This window comes from Rhincodon typus, chromosome 31, assembly GCF_021869965.1.
Source record: "Rhincodon typus isolate 14 chromosome 31, sRhiTyp1.1, whole genome shotgun sequence".
NCBI lineage: Eukaryota > Metazoa > Chordata > Chondrichthyes > Orectolobiformes > Rhincodontidae > Rhincodon > Rhincodon typus.
This window is the reverse complement of record NC_063362.1, coordinates 2709443-2729311: the sequence shown is the minus strand read 5'-3', so window position 1 is coordinate 2729311 and position 19869 is coordinate 2709443. Positions and strand designations below refer to the sequence as shown.

At 40.4% G+C, this 19869-nt stretch overlaps 1 protein-coding gene across 4 annotated transcripts in view; it reads right to left on the bottom strand.

Annotated features, from left to right (window-relative positions):
• LOC109911846 (guanine nucleotide-binding protein G(I)/G(S)/G(T) subunit beta-1) overlaps positions 1 to 19869 on the bottom strand; it is a 66167-nt gene that overhangs the window by 39528 nt on the left and 6770 nt on the right. The window contains exons 1-2 of one of the 4 annotated variants that reach the window (XM_048614913.1): positions 2244 to 2323; positions 1910 to 2025 (exon numbers count right to left, since the gene is read on the bottom strand). The exons of 2 other annotated variants lie outside the window; for them this stretch is intronic. The gene's annotated coding sequence lies outside the window, so the exon portion shown is untranslated. Of the gene's footprint in view, positions 1 to 1909; positions 2026 to 2243; positions 2324 to 19869 lie in introns of those variants that run through there. One more of the 4 variants, XM_048614911.1, reaches the window with a different exon arrangement.

The following is a 19869-nucleotide window of genomic DNA, read 5'->3' as shown; positions in this document are numbered from 1 at the left end:
TTAATGATGACCATGAATCCATTGTCGATTGTCGGAAAAACCCAGCTGGCTCACTAATGTCCTTTATGGAAGCAGCTGCCATCCTTTCCTGGTCTGGCCTACATGTGACTCCAGACCCACAATGTGGTTGACTCTCAACTGCCCTCTAGGCAATTAGAGATGAACAATAAATGCTGCCTAGCTAGTGACGTCTTCATCTCGTTAATGAATAAAGAAAAAAATTCTAACTCAGTGGAAAATGAGTGAACAACTATTGATTCTCATGAAATATTGCTAGAAATTTTAAACTTAATACAATTCTCAAATAGGCCAAGAATAATGAAAACTATCATGCTGTCTGGTACAAATGCTGAGATGTTGTCCAAACATGCTCCAGCAAATAAACACTATTCCTATTTGCACCTTCCAATACCAAGCTTGCTTTATCAGCCTAACGATGACATCGTTCGACAATGTACTTTTCTTTCGTCACAATTAGTTACTTTAACACTACGCTGTAAAATACCTATTCCAGTGATAACCATAACAAAAATGTTACAAATTCAAAAACAATTTGAATAACAAAGTTATGATTTCAAGATCAAATCATTTTGCAGCCCAATATTGTTAGATCCACACAGTGCTCTTTATTTTTTATTTCTAAACTTGGCATTTTAGCTTCTGGAATAAGAAAATTATTGTAATTTTTGTGTCAATGGTTCAGAAGTTTCAGGAAGGAGAGTATAGTGTCCAGAGAATTGTAATTTGTTTTGTTGCTGGAACTGACATTTCAGTGTTCGAGAATTCATGGTGTCATCTTGTAAGCACAAAAGGCCCCTTTTATGGCAACACAGTATGAATACTGTTTACTCAACATCTGCACTGAATTGCCACCTGCAAAAATGCACTGGTTAAAATTTTAACTGTGTACTTTCCAATTAAACTCAACATTCATTTTTAAATGTTTTTTTCTATCGCAATGGCATCTTTGATCAAGGAATGAACCACAGTGTCAGTGCATAGCAGGAATTCCAGCAGCCAATTTGGAAATGACTTGCATGAATAACATCAGCAAAGAGAACAGATTTACAAATTCCACTTCTGGCTCTATTACACAATGCTTAGATATGAAGTGTTGATGTACTCCATAATATGGCAATGAACAATTGACCCAGATTGGTGGATGCTCCAGTACCAGAACTATACTGATCACGTAATTACAGCAATGTGGCAATTACTTGAGACTTCATGGCTTAAGGCGAAGTCCAAAACACGCAATACACTTTCAGCATGTTCCGTATGGGGGGAAATCGCAGGTAATGCACCTGGATCCTTGGAATTAGGTTTACATTGGGTTTTGGAGTATCCCAGATTTTGGATTTACAAAAAAAAACTCTTTCTTACAATCCCTATGCAACAGAAATAAATGGTTGTTTTCTATCAGACTCCCCTGGAAGCAGCCAAAATCATTGCAATCAGAACACCAGTTAGTGAATCAGGCAGTTTTGCATCTGGAAAACAGGGAAGCTTTGGGAAAGGGTTTGGGGGGGGGGGGGGGGGGGGGAAGAAGGCAGATGTGTTGCAATGGACTTGGATCACGCATATGGGCGACTGAGCTCATATTTTGCGATCAGCCTGAAGACTGTTTCTTCATTCTCATGCTTATTGTGTTTTGCAAGTAGCAATAGAGAGAAAACTGTGCAGTTCTTGGACTATTTTAATTTTTGTATAGCTGGATTTTGGACATTATTTGTATCTCAATGTGCTTGTATTCACTGAGGTAGCCCAAAGATGCCAGATTATTTAATTTTCATGCCACAGAATTCTTCCGACATCAACGCTGCAACTGACCATATGGGGCAAAGGAACGCAAGCAAAAACAGAATCAATGGGAATCAGACGGAATACTCTCCAATGGTTCGAGTCATACCTGATGCAAAGGAAGATAGCTGTGGTTATTGAAGGTCAGCCATATCAGCTCTGCAGGAATTCCTCATGGTAGCATCCTAGGTCCAACCAGCTTCAGGTGCTTCAAAGACCTTCCCTCTATCATAAGGTCAGAAGTTATCATGTTTGCAAATGATTTCACAATGTTCAGCACCATTAATGACTCAAATACTGAAGCAGTCCATGTAATGAAACATGGACAATATCAAGGTTTGGACTAACAAAATGACAAATTAACATTTGCGCCACAAAAGGTGCTGGGCAATGACCCTCAATGGCAAGAGAGAATCTAATCATTGCCCAGAAACTGAACTCACCAGATAATATCACGCTACAAGAGGAGGTCAGAGACTAGGAATCTGCAACTAACTACATTCCAATTTTGCAAAGCCTGTTCACCATCTACAAGACAGAAGACAGGAGTGTGGTGAGATACTTGCCTGGATGAATGCAGCTCCAACAACACAAGAAACGTGAAACCATTCAGGTCAAAAGTAGCCTGCTTGAGTGGAATAACACATGACAACTTTCACACTCTAGAGCACTTACACTCATTAGCAGCACTGCATGCCATTTACAAGATGCACTGCAGAAATTCACCAAGGCTCTTTGGACAGCATCTTCCAAATGCACAACCATAACTTTCTAGAAGTATGTGGGTAGCAAATAAATGGGAACACCACCACCTGCAGGTTCCCCAAGACATTTACCATCTTGACTGGAAAACATAATGCTGTTCCCTCAGTGTTGTTGGGTCAAAAATCCTGAAACATAATCCCTAATGGCATTATGGGTATACTTACATCAAATGGATTTGATCATTATTGTCATATGTACCAAGATACAATGAAAAGTACTGTTTTGCTAACCAGATAAATCACACCTTGCACAAGTACATCAGGGTAACCGAACAGAATGCAGAATAGTATGTTACAGCTACAGAGAAAGTGCAAAAAAAACCCAACTCTAATATGACAGGTTAGTTCACAAGTCTGATGACAGCAGGGAAAAAGCTCTTAAATCTGTTGATATATATTTTCAAACTTTCACATCTTCTGCCCAATGGAAGAGAATATAACCAGGGTGGGAAGGGTCTTTGATTATATTGGTTTGCTTTCTCAAGGCAGCGGCAAGTGTAGATGGAGTCAATGGAAGGGAGGCTGATTTTCAATATGCACTGGGCTGCGATCACAACTCTAATTTTCTTGTGGTTTTGGGCAGAGCAGTTGCCATACCAAGCTGTGATACACCTGGATAAGATGTTTTCTATAGTGCATCTATAGAAATTGGTAAGAGTCATTGTGGACGTGCCAAATTTCCTTAGCCATCTGAGGAAGTAGAGCCGTTCAAGGTGATACTTAAACACCGCCTTCTCAAGGGCAACTAGGGAACTAGTGAATTTTAAAAAAAAACTAGAGATGCCAATGAAATATAGAAGCCGTGATTATTAGTATTTGCAAGTACTGATCTGAATTATCTATAAATATCAACATGATGCCATGCTGATATATTTTAAAAGTTGAACTGTACCATTCCAGCATAGTTTTTAAAAAGTTGCATAATAAAATGCTTTTGCACAATAGATTGAAATGTTATACAGCATTTATTTTCATTAAAGTTCAATGCACCAAAGCAGTAAAGCGCTGTTTGGTTTAAAAAAGAATCTATTTTCTCTCCCTCCTAATGCTGCAAAATATCACTGGCTATTATACAGTATGTATTTTGATGAGCTTTGTACTTGAAACAAGCTGTCACTAAAGATTACTTTTGCTTTCCAAAAGCAAGTTACAGCACGGAGTACTTTCTTCTCCTGGTTTTCTACTCAATTCCCAACACGAGTTCAACTGCACTGGTGTGTGATTTTTTTCTTCAATTTCCCACTTTGGGTGAGATTATCAATTTAGTAATTTAACTATTTAGTCATGAGCGTTCCTCTGGATTAACTCATACCCACTTGGACAAATTCAGAATGTCAAAGTTTTAGTCTCCTCATAGAAGAGAGATTACTTTTTGCGCCAAAATTGTGAAAAGCTTAGAATTCACACTGTCCAATATAATAGCTTGCATTGCACATAGCTTGCATCTTGAAAGAGGAAAAACAACTGGATTTAACTTTAATGAATAAATCTCTAATTTTACATTTTAACAATGTTAAATATTCATTTTACACAAGTGAAAGGGAATTTAAAGAATTATAACTAGGCACAGCATTACCTAAAAATTGGAGAAATACAATTCAACTTCATTTATTTCAAAATGAGGCATTCAAGAAGACATTGGATAATGATTTGGATAACAATAATGAACACTGGTAGGGGAGGTATAAATCAGAGATGGGCACTCATTTGAAGAGCCGACGCAGGCACAATGAGCCAAATGGCTTCCTTCTGCACCATAAAAACTTCCGAGACTGTGACTGATCAGTAGGAGATTCTTCCTTCTAAAAACCCCTCGTGTTCAAATTACTTAACTGGAAAACCTCTAGTCAGGAAACCATGCATGAGATTCAGCATTCAACTCAAAAAAAAAAATAATTAGCAGTACATTTTTAAAACTGGAAGTCTGGTATTGGAAAGCTGAATAAACCGTTACATCGGAGCAGAATTTGGCTAATACAGTCTACTCAACAATTTGACCACAGCTGATATGTTTCTACACCACATTCTCCTGCCTTCTCCCCATAACTCTTGATCCTCTTACTCAACAAAAACCTCTATCTTAAAGAGGCTCAATGCCTTGGCCTCTACAGCCTTTGACAGCAACAAGTTCCACAGATTAACCACCTGCCTCCTGAAGAATGCCCAATCTCTGTTCTAAAGGGTCATCTATTCATTAAGGTTGAGCCCCCAGGTCGTAGTCTGTCCCAAAGGAAACATCTCTACGCTCAACTCTATCCAGAGCTCCGAATTCTGCAAGTTTCAATAAGATTTCCTCTCATCCTTGTAAACCCCACAGACCCAGACTGCTCAACTGCTCATCAAATGACAAGCCCTTCATTCCCATGATCATTCTTGTAAACCCACTCTGGACTCCTCCAATGCCAGCAAATCCATCTTTCCATACAGACCCAAAACTGTTCAATATTCAAAATGACCAGAGCCTTATAAAGCCTCAGCAGTACATCTCCACTCTCATATTCAATCCCTCTTGAAATGAATATTAACATTATTTTTGGCTTCCTAACTACCAAATGAACCTGCATGTTAGCCTTAAGATCACTAATTACTAATCACTAATTCGTTAATACCTGTAGAAATGAGACCCCGCAGCTTGAACTGTTTCCTTTTTTTAAAAATCACATGCAAAAACAGAGCTCTATGTTAAGCAGCACAACTTTCCCTGGAGAGTTTAACGTTAGTTTTATTCAATTGTGGGATGTGGGCATCACTGGACGGCCAGCAATTATTACTCATCCATAGATGCCTTTGAAAAGGTGGTGGTGAGCTACCTTCTTGAACTGCTGCAGCCCACCTGCTGTGGGTTGACCCACATTGTCTTCAGGAAGACAATTCCAAGATTTTGATGCAGTGATGGGACAGCAATATATTTCTAAGTCAGGAGGGTGAATGGGAATGGCTTGGAGGGGAACTTGCAGGTAGTTGTGCTCCCATGTATCTGCTGCCCTTGTCCTTTTAGATGGAAGTGGTCATGGACTTAGAAGGTGCTGCCTTGAGATCTTTGGTGAATTTCTACAGTGCACCCATTGCTGCTGAGCGTTGGTGAAGGGACTGGATGCTTGTGGATGTGGTGCAAATCATGCAGGCTGCTTTGTCCTGGAAGATGTCAAGCTTCGAGAGTTGTTGGAGTTAAACCCATTCAGACAAATGGGGAGTATTCCATCACACTCCTGACTTGTGCCTTGTAGATGATTGACAGGCTCTGGGGAGTCAGGTGGTGAATTACTCACCACAGTATTCCTAGCCTCTGACCAGCTCTTGTAGCCATTGTGTTTGCGGTGAGATCAGTCGCGTTCTTGGTCAATGGCAACCTCCAGGATTAAGATAGTGGGGGATTCAGTGAATACCATTGAATGTTACAGGGTGGTGATTAGATGGTCTCTTATTGGAGATGGTCATAGCCTGGCATTTGTGTGGCGCAAATGTTACTTGCCACTTGTCAGCACAAAGCTGGAGACTGTCCAGGTCTTGTTGTATTTGAACATGGACTGCTTCAGTATCTAAGGAATCGCAAATGATGAACATTGTGCAATAATCAGGGAATATCCTCACTTCTGACCTTACTATGAAGGTGACTGATGAAGCAGCTGAAGATGGTTGGGCCTAAGGCACAAACCTGAGGAACACCTGCAGGGATTTCCTCAAACTCTTGTGACTGACCTCCAAGAACCAGGACCATCTTCCTATGTGCCAGGTATGATTCAAACCAGTGGAGTTTGCTCCAATATCCACTGATTTTAGATTTGCTAGGGTTCTTGATGCCATACTTGGTCAAATGCAGTCTTGATGCTAAGGGCTGTCACTCTCACCTCACCTCTTTTTCACATTTGAACCAAGGTCAAGAGTTGAATGGCTTTGGCAGAACACGAACTGGGTACCACTGAGCAGACGGATAGGGCAGTTAATTGGTTTTGTGTATGCAACATAACTGGGGGCAACTTTCCACATTGTCAGATAGATGCCAAGGTCTTAAGTGTACTGGAATATCTTGGCTAGGGGAACAGCAAGTTAGAATCAGAGGTCCACGGCATGTAAACAGGCCCTTTGGCCTAAACATACCCATGCCACCCAGTTTTCACAATTAAATTCGTCCCATTTGCGTGGGTTTTGTCCATATCCCAAACACGTACCTGTCTAAATGTTTCTTCAAAGACAAAATTGTACTTGCTTCCATCACTACCTCCAGCAGCCCAGTTCAGACACTCATCATCCTATATCAAAAAGACTGACCTTCTGGACCCTTTTGTATCTCTCTCCTCACCTTAAACCGACACCTTCTTGTTTCAGACTTCCCTACCACAGAGAAAAGTTGTTACTATGGACCTCTAAGGTCACCCTTCAGTACCTTATGCTCCAGGGAAAATGCCCCAGCCTATCTAACCTCTCCTCATGATTCAAACCTTCCAGTCCAGGTAGCATCCTAGTAAATCTTTTCTGCACTCTTTCTGGTTAATAATATCCTTCTTTCTACAGAAGGGCAACCTGAACTACACACAGTATTCCAAGTATGGCCTCACCAACATCTTGTACAGCTGCAACAAGATGTCCCAAATCCTATACTTAATACTCTGACTGATGAAAGCAAGTATGCCTAATGCCTTCTTCACCACTGTGTCTACCTGTGACTTTGCTTTCAAGGAGTCATGAACCTGTATCCCTAGGCCTCTGTTCTATAACACTCGCCAGGGCCTTACCATTAACTGTGTAAGTCCTGCTCTGGTGTGACCCACAAAAATGCACTCCATCTGCCATTCCTCAGCCCACTGGCCCAGCTGATCAAGATTTTGCTGCATTCCCAGATAACCTCGTTCACTGTCCACTATACCAGGAATCTTGGTGTCATCTGCAAACTAACCAACCATACATAAATTCTCATCCGAATAATTTATAGGAATGACGAATAAAAGTGGACCCAGCACCAATCCCTGTGGCATACCACTGGTCACAGGCCTCCAGTGTGAAAAACAACCCTCTTTCACCATCCTGTCTCTAACATCAAGAGACTTTTGTATCCAATTGACTAGCTTTCCCTAGATCACGCGAGATTTAATCTTACTCAACAACCTACCATGCGGTACCTTGTCAAAGACTTTGCTGGAGTCCATGTAGACATCTAAAGCACTGGCCTCATCTACTTTCTTGGTCATCCTTAAACCTCAAATTCATAACACTATTTCCCACGCACAAAGCCAAGCTGATCATCCCAGATAAGCCACTGCCTCTCCAAAGGCCTGTAGATTCTGTCTCCCATAATTCCCTCTAACAACTTACTCATCATAGATGTTAGGCTCATCTATATGCAGTTCCAAGGCATTTCCCTGCAGCCTTTCCTATAATGTTAGCCACCCTCTTAACATTCTGGCACTTCACCTGTGGCTGATGTAAATATCACTGCTAGATGCCCTGCAATTTCCTGGGTAGCCTCCCACAAAATTCTCGGGTACATTTTGTCAGGACCCAGGGATTTATCTACCTTAATGTGTTTTAAGACTTCCAGTTCTGGAATTCTGGAGCACAAGCTTTCAGTACTACTACTGCAATGTAGTCAGCGTCCATAGCCTTCGCAGTATCCAGCATCTCCAACCATTTCTTGATATCATGTTGAGCAAATCCAATTGGTTGAAGACCAGTATTGGCGATGCTGGAGGAGGCTGAGATGAATCATTCACTCAGCATTTCTAGCTGGAGACTGCTGCAAATGCTTCAGCCTTATCTTTTACACTAATGCGCTGGGTTCTTCCGTCATTGAGGATGGGGATATTTGTAGAGCCTCCTTCGGTGAATTGTTTTGTCCACCACAATTCATGACTGAATGTAGCAGGACTGAAGAGCTTGGATCTGATCCATTGGTTGTGGGATCACTTAGCGCTTATGGTCTTGGGCACAGAAGCAGTCCTGTTTGGCAGCTTCACCAGGTTGACGCCTTATTTTCAGGTATGCCTGATGTTGTTCCTGGTATGCCCTCCTGCTCATGCCATTGAACCAATGATCCTTGACTTGATGACAACAGTTGAGTGGGGGGTATGCTGGGCCATGAGGTTGCAGATTGTGCTGGACTACAATTCTGCTGCTGTTGATGGCCCAAAGCGCCTCATGGATCCTGTCATGGAGCTGCTACATCTGTTTGAACTCTGTCCCATTTAACGTGGTGATAGAATACCCTCCATCATGTGTGGCACTCAATGCGAAGTCAGGACTTTGTCTCCACAAGGACTGAGAGGTGGTCACTCTTACTGATGCTGTGATGGACAAACACATCTGCAGCCAGCAGACTAGTAAGGATGAGGTCAAGTAATTTTTTCCCTCACCACCTGCTACAGATTCAATCTAGCAGAAATGTCCTTTAGGACCCAACCGGCTCGGCCAGCAGCCCTGCTACTGAGCTGCTCTTGGTGCTGGATGCTGAAATCCCTACCAAGAGCACATTTTGCACCTTTGCCACCCCCAGTGCTTCAAGTATTGTTCAACATGGAGGAACATTGATTCATCAGCCATGGGAAGATGGTATGTGGGAACCAGCAGGTTTTCTTGTCAAGTTTAACCTGAAGCCATGAGACTTCATGGTGTTCACAGTCAATGAAGATGATTCCCAGGGCAACTTCCTCATAACTCTATACCACTGTGCCACCACCTCTGCTGGGTCTGTCCTGCTGGTGGTACAGGACATATCCAGGTATGGTGATGTCTGGGATATTGTTCGTAATGTACAATCCCTTGAGTATGACTATATCAGGATGTTACTTGACTAGTCCGAGAGATAGCTCTCCCAATTTTGGCACTAGCCCCTAGTTGTTAGGAAGGAAAAAACTTTGCAGGGTTGACAGGACTGTTTCTGCTGGTCTTTTCCGGTGCCTATGTGAACGCTTGGTGACCTTCCAGTGGTCAGGTTTCATGTCTTTTGAGACTTCATAGTAATTGATACAACTGAGTGGCTTGCTAGGCCATTTCAGAGGGCAGCTGAGTCAACCATATTGCTGTGGGTCTGGAGTCACAGGTGTGCCAAAACAGGCAAGGATGGCAGATTTCCTTACCTGAAAGGCATCAGTGAATTAGAGGGGTCCTTCTGACAATTAATGGTTTCATGGTCTTTAGATTCTTAATGCCAGATATTTTTAAAATTCAAATTCTACCATCTGTTGTGGCGGGATTCGAACCCAAGTCTCCGGAACATTAGACTATTAACCCAGAAACTCAGCTAGTGATTATACCACTAGCCATAGCCTCCCCAAATGGCAGGTGATGTGCACATGCTGCAGCTTCATAAAACTCAGGTGGATGAGGGGGAGCTGATGCTACAGCAAACCAAACTGTTCATCAAATTTTGATGATTCGATTTACCAGCATTTTCTTGTCACAAGATTTTGGATAACTTGCACATAACTAATGATAAGTACCATTAAACGTGCCTTAATGTGACAGTAAATATGGGCCACTGAGAACTGATTGCTTAAAGTCATTTTCCCTCAAATGGAAAGAAACCTCAGTATCATGTACCAAAAAAGTTTGAAAATTAACTCCAACTTATTCCCATGGTGATCTTTCACTTAAACTTTGGGTGCAAATTCAAACCTGAAAAAGTCTCAGAACAAATTTCAAACTACATTGCTCAAAGTTAATTTGCAATAATTTACCCTTAAGAACTGAAGAGTTAATACCAAATGTGGATCCAGATACTATGATTTACATATCAAACATCAAAATGGAGAAAGACTGCAGAAATCTACAGTAAGGGGGACTTGGGAGTCCTTGCACACAAATCACAAAAGCTGGTATATAACTTCAGCAGGAAATAGGGAAGACAAACTGAATGTTAGTTTAACTTCAAAAAGAACGGAGTATAGAAAATACAGAAGTCTTGCTACACTATACAAAGCCACTAGTTAGACTTAGGATATTGAGCAGTTGTAGTCCTCTTAAAGGATAGACACTGACATTGGAAATAGTCCAGAGAAGGTTCACTGGGTTGATCCAGAATATGGAGGGATTTTACTTTGAGGAGAGGTCGAGTAGGATGGGTTTGTACTCATTGAAATTCAAAAGAATGGGGTTTGATCCTACTAAAACATAGAAGGTTCATGGAAGCCTTGACAGGGTAGATACAAAGAGGCTGCTTTCCTTTGTGGGGCAGTCTAAATCCAGAGGACAAATCTCAGCGTAAGAGTTGTCCATTTAAGACAGATAAGGAGGAATTTCCTGATGGTAGTGAATTTTTGGTTGTAGAGGTGGGGTGGTAAGTATATTTAAGGCTGACAAAGAGATTTCCAAATCAATAAAGGAGACAAATAGTTATGGGGCAGAGGCAAGAAGAGTTGATCATCGGATTAGCAATAATCTCATTGAATGACAAAACAGACCTGATGAGCCAATGGCCTACTCCTGCTTCTGTCTTATGGTCAGATCCCCAAGAGCTCACTTTTACAGGCAACATTCAATATAAATGAATGGCAGGAGACAACTTAAAATTTCTGCACCAGGCTGGAAGGTGCAGCTATTGATTCGGATAGATACAGTGGGTACTGCTACATTCAGGTATGTGTGGAAACAATTACTTGGACAGTGCAAAACTAACACAATCACCAATAAAAGAAAGAAGCATTCCCAAGAATGGCCTGATAGGATCTAGTGAGGACATACTTAAACCTACATATAAAAAGCAATTTAGTAAACAGTCATTCAGAATTAGCTAAATGGTTTCTAGTGCTGTCAATATAGAGCTTAATTCTCAAGAGTCACATGAATACTTTCAGTATTTCTATAGCACACTGATCACTTGAGACAAAAAGCAGGGGAAGGTGGAATGCAAGTCTGCTATCAAAAATAAATTAAATTAACATCCAAGCTGCATAGTTCCAGACTTTCAGGTTTCCAATATTGCTTTGTTGCTAACTATAAAAATTTCAGACATCAGATGTACTGGGATCTGAACGTATTTTTTATCAGTGAAAGGTCAGAAAGCTGACTGCTGTTTCTGCCTTTTGTGCAGTTTCAAGGAAGCCACACCCTTCACATCTACACAGATGCAAGGGCAACCTCACACTAAGGAACTCAGACAATTCAAAAATGCTTCCTTCAAAACAAACCCAGCAATTTTTACAGTATTTTTTGTATGAACCACAAGTGATAATGTAGTAATATTTTAACCTACTGCAGAACCCATCTGAAGTCTTCAGGATCATAGCAAGATTGATCCCTCAAGATGCAACTCAAATTGAGCCTAGAATATCACCTGCACTCTCATACAAGCAATCGGACAATTTCAAAAGCAGATGCATATGTCTTTGCATTCAAGGGAAATTAAAGGTTCCCAAAGACAGTGCAAGAACACCGAAATATAACGAGGAATGTGATTCAAAGGCTATGAAACAGAGATATCCTCCTCAGTTTTCAGCCTTAAAAGCCATGTATCATCATAACCACTCTGCATCGCAAAGATCTTTTATCCTTCCTTACAAGTCAAAAGGAGAACAATCAGACAATTTAATACGTGAAACTGTGGACTTACATTTCTGATCAATATTAATTTGTTGCTTCCTTAGAAAAACAAAATGCTGTGAACAATAATATAAACAGTTTACATTTACATTCCTGCCTCGGTATTCCAAAATACATAGTGATGGTCAGATTATCTCAACCCTAATCTCCTTTTAGTTGTCCAAGTTGTATTTAAAATATATTAACCTTTACACAGATAACATATCCAGTTTTATATGCAGTGAATACGACTAGTTTAATGAAGTAATGGAAGGTAGTACAACCAATGGAATTTGAGAGCATGGAGCAAGGAAAGAGAAAATAATGCAAATATTTCAAAAACATTGAATGCAAGCCAAATTCAGTTTTACAGCAGTCACAAAATTTTACTGCATAAACTGTAAGGTTTGGCTTAAAATAGCCAAATGACTCGATCCTCTCACTGCTTGGTTTGCAGCATTGATGCATCTGAAGATATAGAATTCTGGGTCTACATTTGCTGCTAGGAAACTGAATTAAGTGCTGCCATTACGAAAACAATTTTAAAGAAAATTTAACAGGAGGAGCAGTTACCCCTATTACACCTTTTAAACCTAACTGAACTCAACAGCATTGTAACCAGAAACCAAAGTGCAGACTTCATATCAAAGAGTTAGATTCGGGTAATGGTTAGGAACTAGATCCTACAATTAGAGAAGGGAAGCAAAGAAACCACCCCAGTAAGGGGACTGGTATTTCACAGAGAATATCTGAATAAAGGGGACATGAAGAGTTTGGAGATCTAATTAACTGCTCCTATATTTAGATTTTAAGGGGTGTTTTCAAATTGGAGAAGAATCCTTTTATGTATTTTAAACCAGAGTCATGCCAACACATGCTGGTATGATTCCTTCACCTCTGTATAAACACAGACGCAGATAGGACATTACTGAGTAACAAATTCTAGCAAAATTCAATGCTAAAAAGCTATCAGCTGACAAAGGTTTTCAGTGCTCTCTGGAGCAGTATGTGACCCAACCATGATTTTAATACAAATTAAGGTAATTACATACTCACGACTCTAAAATACATAACCTTATTTTTTCCTAGAAAAATACAAGCCACGTATTTTGCCCATCATCATGTTGGGGCTGTACATGACATTAGTTTGGCCACTTTTGCAATACTGCATTCAATTCTGGTCTCTCTGCTAAAATGTTGTAAAACATGAAACGGTTCAGACAAGACTTACAAGGATGTCACCAGGGCTGTAGAGGCTGGGGCTATTTTCCATGGAGCAGAGCCTGAGGGTTGACCATATTGAAGTTTACGATACCATAAGGGACAAAGACAGGGTGAATACTTCACGTCTTTTCCCAGGGTAGGGGAGTCAAAAATGAGAGTTTTAGGATTAAAGTGAGAGTGTAAAGATTTAAAAAGGGATATAAGGGGCAACTTCTTCACGCAGAGGGTGGTGCACGTATGGAATGAGCTGACAGAGGAAGTGGCAGAGGCTCGTACTATTACAACTTTTAAAAAGTGTCTGGACGGATAGATGAATAGGAAGATGTTAGAAGGATACAGGCCAAATTCTGGCAAGTGGGACTAGATTTATTTAGGATATCTGGTTGGCATGAACAGGTTGCATTGAATGGTCTGTTTCCGTGCCGTACAACTCTACATTCAATCCTCAGGTTATGGTGAGTTAGCTCTCTGCAGCTGGTGAACTGCCTTATCACCAGAGGAGATTTAAGGAAAGCATTCTGAATTCAAGCTGCTACTAAGCAACATTGGAGGGAAGGTATGCAAATGAACACAGTCAGAAAATGACCAACTTCTGCTGTGATACAACTCCATAGACAATGGTGTTTGAATACTCAGATAGCAAGAACTGCAGATGCTGGAGTCAGAGATAACGGTGTGGAGCTGGAGGAATGCAGCAGGCCAGGTGGCATTAGAGGAGCAGGCTCCTCAGCCTGGCCTGTCCAATCTTTCCTCATGAGACAGCATGCCATTTTAGGTTTTAGTTTGGTAAACCTGCTCCTAACTGCTTCTATAACATAAGCATATTGCATCCTATTCCAAATTTTCATGAAACAGAAATAACTTTTCATTTATTTCTGGGAAATTTTGTTCATTACTCAGGGTAGCATGGTGGTTCAGTGGTTAGCACTGCTGTCACACAGCACCGAGGAACCGAGTTCGATTCCAGCCTTGGGTGACTGTGTGTGGAGTTTGTATATTCTCCATGTGTCTGTGTGGATTTCCTCTGGGTGTTCCAGTTTCCTCCCACAGTCCAATGATGGGCAGGTTAGGCGGACTGGTCATGGGAAATTGTCTACAGTGTCCAGTGCATGGGTATGTTGGGTTACAGGGATAGGGTGTAGGACTGGGAGTGGGTGGGATGCTCTTTGGAAGGTTGATGTTTGCCTTGATGGGCCAAATGGCCTCTTTCTACACTGTAGGGATTTTATGTTTGTAAAAGGAGAAATGAGATATTTCGTAACTTTCAAATTTGTCTGACTTTGTTTGTCCTCATAGGCTGTCATTGCTGAAGCTTGCGACATTTTTGCATTAATTCTGTACCATGCAGTATCTTGGGTTTAAAAAAGTTGGAGAGTTCAGAGTTTGGTAAATTGAAACCACTTGAGAAACGATATTGCACCATTACTGTACGTCAGCTTTAATGTAATTTTAGCAACTATGGAGTTGACTTGTTGGTCTTAAAACACTTCTTTAAAAAAACGCCATTAATGTTAACATGCAGAGCTTTCAGAATAGGTCTTGGTATCAAGCAGTTCCAGAATAAATGGGAGTCATATTACGTTGTCAATTTACCATAACCATTTCTAGTTTTATTTATAGCCTTTTAGTAAAGTTTCAAGCACTTCAGATGAGTATCAGTCCAAAGCTTAGCCAAAATCAGTTTTAAGAACACAGTTTTAAATGAAGAAAGGTGGAGGTTTAGAGAGGGAACACAAGAGCTTAGGACCCAAAAAGATGCTGGTATGGCCACAAAGCGAAGCACCTAATATCAGGGATGCTTATAAGGCCAGAATTAGATGAGTGCAAGCATTTGGAATGCTGAAGAGGCTGGAGGTTACAGATGGAGACGGTTTTGTTAAGGACTAGAATTTTAAAGTCATGGCACTGTATGACTAAGAGCCAATTTAGATCAGCAAACATAATACTAACTGTTGAAAAGACTTGCGGCAAGGACAAACGCGGACAGAGTTTTAGACAATCCGAAATTTAGAGGAAACAATGAGGGGCAAACCAGGAGTTCAATAAATAAAATCAGGATTTCAAATTTAGACTTTTTAAAGAGATATTTTGAACAAATCAACTTGACGGATGGCAGATCTGGGAAAACACAAATTTCACATTTTCTTCATGTAACGTCAAAGATTTCTAGCTTACTTCAGAGAGAAAACCAAAAGTAAAACCTCCGTATGCTATGCTGAATGAACCATTCAAACAGCCCACCCTTCCTGCATCCATCTACCCTTGTGGAAGACATTTCAATACTACAGTATTTGCCGCAAGTGCATCACCGCTTTAGTTTAGAAACCCGACAACTTCTTTAAATCAGAAGATCTCAAGTAACGTTCATAACTGCAGCCATTTTTCAGCATAAGTATTTGCAAAGAATCCTACACAAAAAAAAAACTACTCTTGCTTCTTTCCAACATTCATTATTTCATTAACAGCTGGATGCTGTCAGCAGAAATGTATATTCAAAATTGTTGTTTTGCACCAACAGTGTAGTTTAGTCTGAATGCAGCATGAACTTAGACAGCCTCTAAACTGACACCAGAATGAAGTGAAAATCTGGAAGGGGGAGCCATACATCAGTACATGTTTTAAGATCAGGTCAGACGTTGAAATCCTTCAGCTATACTTAATTCAAAAACCAGTGAAAACAGACCATTAATTCTCACTGCTTAGAAATATTCCCTTGATCAAAATTAATCCCTGAGCTAATCAAGGAAATCATTTTAAAATTCAATCACGCAACGTGTCATAGGATTTAACATCGGAATGACAGCTGACTGATTGTGGTGCTATACCAACAAACCAGAGATTAAAATCTCACTACGGTGAAGAGTGAAACTGAATTCAATACATTTGGACAGTTGTCAGATTATTCATATCAATCGGGGAAAGAAACCTGCCAGCCCTAACTGGTATGGTTTGATGTATATTGTTCTCAGAGCAATTACATATGGGCAATATTTTCCGTCATATTGTTGTCCACTTTTCAAAAACAAAAATACTTTTGGAGGTATTACAACTGGCTTCCAGAATGTCAAGGAGAAAAAAAAAAATGGTGGCACTGTTGCTCCTCTTAACCATGTCAGCAAGATCTGACATAGCTTGTGGGTATCAGAAGTTAATAAGTCTCAATTCTATACAAAATGAACGTTAACTTAGCAAAAAAAGCTGACAAAAACACTTTTCAAAATATTGATTGGGAATAATTTTTTGATAGTGGAGACCAAAGATATTGCACAATTCATTTCGGAATGGCTTTGTCCAAAACGCAAATTCACTTTTGTGCGGGAACAGGTAATAAAAAAAGCTATACAGCTGGTCCTGGTGGGCAACATCTCACGTATTGGCTACTAAAATGCATTTTAACACACATGTACTCCCAAAGACCTAGACAACACCAAAAAGCAACAGGGAAAAAAAATGAAAACCATTTCAGGATTCACTGCCCTGCACTGTAAAGAAGCCAGCAACTTCTATCATTACCTCATTATTAATGAAGGAGAGAATTTTCTCCAGTTAATTTCCTTTCTCAACCTCCTATGGTCATTTACCTTTCTTAGGAGTTGATTTGCTTTGCTTTTCCCACATTTCAACAGTTCGATTCTTCATTGACAAGGGCAGTACAGCGTTTTGGGGACAGTCAGGAAAATCGAGTTAGGGCCACAACTGGATTGACCATGATCCTACAACAAGCCTGTGGTGCTAAAATGGCCAACTCTGGCTCCCATTTCTTACATTCATTCAGACCACATTTATCCTGACAAACCAAATTTAAGGATAAACTATGATTCAAATCTATGTCAATGCAAAAGTCGACATCCGCAAAGAATGCGAACCAGACATGAATACTGCTAATCGTCACTGTGTACAAATAATGAGATACCTGAAATTAACACACATTTTAATATCTTAACTGTCATAATATCTAACATCTGCATTCAAGTGCAAATTGAGCAAGTGTCCAATAAAATCCCATCAATGCAGTAGTGCTACACCACAAATGGTTTAAAATAGTCTTAAATAAGAGCACGCAGACAGTTCGCTTGGAACAGCCATCCATTTCCTACCTGTGTGGTGAAACACTGACAATAGTTTGTCTAGTCCCAATGGAAGCGATGCACTATTAAGCTGAGCTAACCACCTCCCCGATTCTGGCAGAAAAATATCTCCCCTGGCACAAGAGGTCCAGAGAAAAACATGGACATCTGTATTATTGGAATAACTTGCATGTAATCAGCTTTTAATAAAACTAATACACTTTCAAAGGAAATGACTTACAAACTGGATCACAGTCCTACATATAAACATCATTAAATATAATGGTAATTTTCACAAGATCAGTTTGAAATCAATCTTTACAAGTGATTTCATGTAATCAGGATTAAAAGCTAAATTGTGCCCAGAGAATAAGGTCCGTATTTTACTAAATATTTAGTAGGCAACATATGGGAGTACTAGCAACCCATCAATATAGTGGAACGCAAAATGGCTCTGTGCGCTGCTTCACAACTGAGTTCATGTTCAGCACAGACTTCTTTTAATTAGAAGCCTTTTTGATGCAAGATAAACTGGAAAAGGAATTCACACAAATTAGCACATGACCACAACATAACCCTGAAGCGATAAAAATTTCGACTGCTAAATCAATTTCACTAAATTCCCTAAAGTACGTATGCAAGATTTTGATCCTTACCAAATGTGCATACCATAAGAACCATGAATGTATGAACAAGGCGCAACATGGGGCCAAATGACCGCTCAAGCCTTCTCTGCCGTTTAATATAATCGTTGATCTGATTACAGCTTCAAATTGCAACATTCCCACCTACTCCCATAAACCTTTCGCCCCATACTTATCAAGAATCAATCTGCCCCCGCCCTAAAAATATTCAAAGACTCTGCTTCCATCACTTTTTCAGGAACAAAGTTCTAAATACATATTCTACAGATTTTTTGCCTCATCTGTCTTTAAATAGCCAATCTTTATAAAACAGTGACCCCTAGTTCTAGATTCGCCCACGAGAGGAAACACACTCTCCACATAAACCCTGACAAGGTTTCTTAGTTGTTTCCATCCTCTGCCTTCCAAACTCCAATGGATACAAGTCTAGCCAGTCCAATCTGTCATCATAAAACAACTTGCCCATTTCAGGTACTGGTCTGGTAAACCCGCTCCAAACTGTTTCCAACGCATTTACATTATACATCCTATTCCAAATTTTCATGAGACATCTTTTGTTCATTTATTACGGCGGCTCAGTGGTTAGTATTGCTGCCACACAGCGCCAGGGACCTAGGTTCGATACCACCCTCAGGTGACTGTGTAGTTTGCATGTTCTTCCTGTGTCCGCGTATCTCGCACACACAGGGTTGGTTGACTGGCCATGCTTAAATTGTCCATTGTGACCAGGGATGTCTAGGCTATGCGGATTAGGAGGCCAGGTGTGGGTGGGATGCTTGAGGGGGTTGGTGCAGACTTGATGGGTTGAATGGCCTCATTCCACACTGTAGGGATTCTATGATAGACATGGCCAAATAACTGTATTTATTTGGGCACAACCTTATCTTCACCTAACATCAGTACAATGTTTCTTGGGGTACTCAGTCAATTTTGACTAGAAGCAGTAACTGCAGTCAATTTTCCTCTCCCTTAAAAGGGCTGCTAATGGCACTAACAGGACCACTATTGCCTCCTTTAACTAACTCAGTATAGAAAATCATTTGAGTGTTCCTACCTCTACGCCAGAGGTCCTGGGTTCAAGTCTTACCTGCTCCAGAGGTGTCAGAACACATTTGAAAAGACTGTACAACTGTCAAAGGATAAATCCTACATCAATAGGGAGAGTTGGTTATGCACAAGTAAAAAAAGTTACATACCCCATGTCATTACAAAGTTTTTTCAAATGCTTTGGACTTTTGCATAAATGTAAGAACTGAATGTTAAAAATTCACGAAGTGAATTCCAAACTAACTTGCAAGTGGAGAAAATCACACTCAGCCACAACAGCACTCTATGGTAAAGAATACCACAGATTCACCATGTTCAGAAGAAATTTCTTTTCTACCTTAATTAGGCAACGCCTCGTTCTGAGTTTATGATCTTAGACCCTCCAAAAAGAGGGAACATCAGCATCTACTATCACCAGCAAGTATCAGCAGGTGCAAGCCCTACCGCCCCACCCAAGCATCTTTTGTTTCAGTAAGATCACCTTGCATGCTTTTAAACTCGAATGAACATGGACTGAACTTACTCACCCTATCCTTACAAGAGGATCTCTGCCGGAGATCAACGTAGTAAATCTTATCTGGACTGCCTCCAGTGCCGGTATATTGCCTTAGATAAGGGGATGAAAACTATACACAATATTCTAGGTGTAGTTTAACCAGCACCTTGTATAGTTTTAGCAAGCGTTTTCTATTCCATATTCCTTTCTCTTTCAAATAAATACCAACATTCCACCTGTCTTCGCTATTACCTGCTGAACTTGTATGCTAGCTCTTTGTGATAACAAGGTGTAGAGCTGGATGAACACAGCAGGCC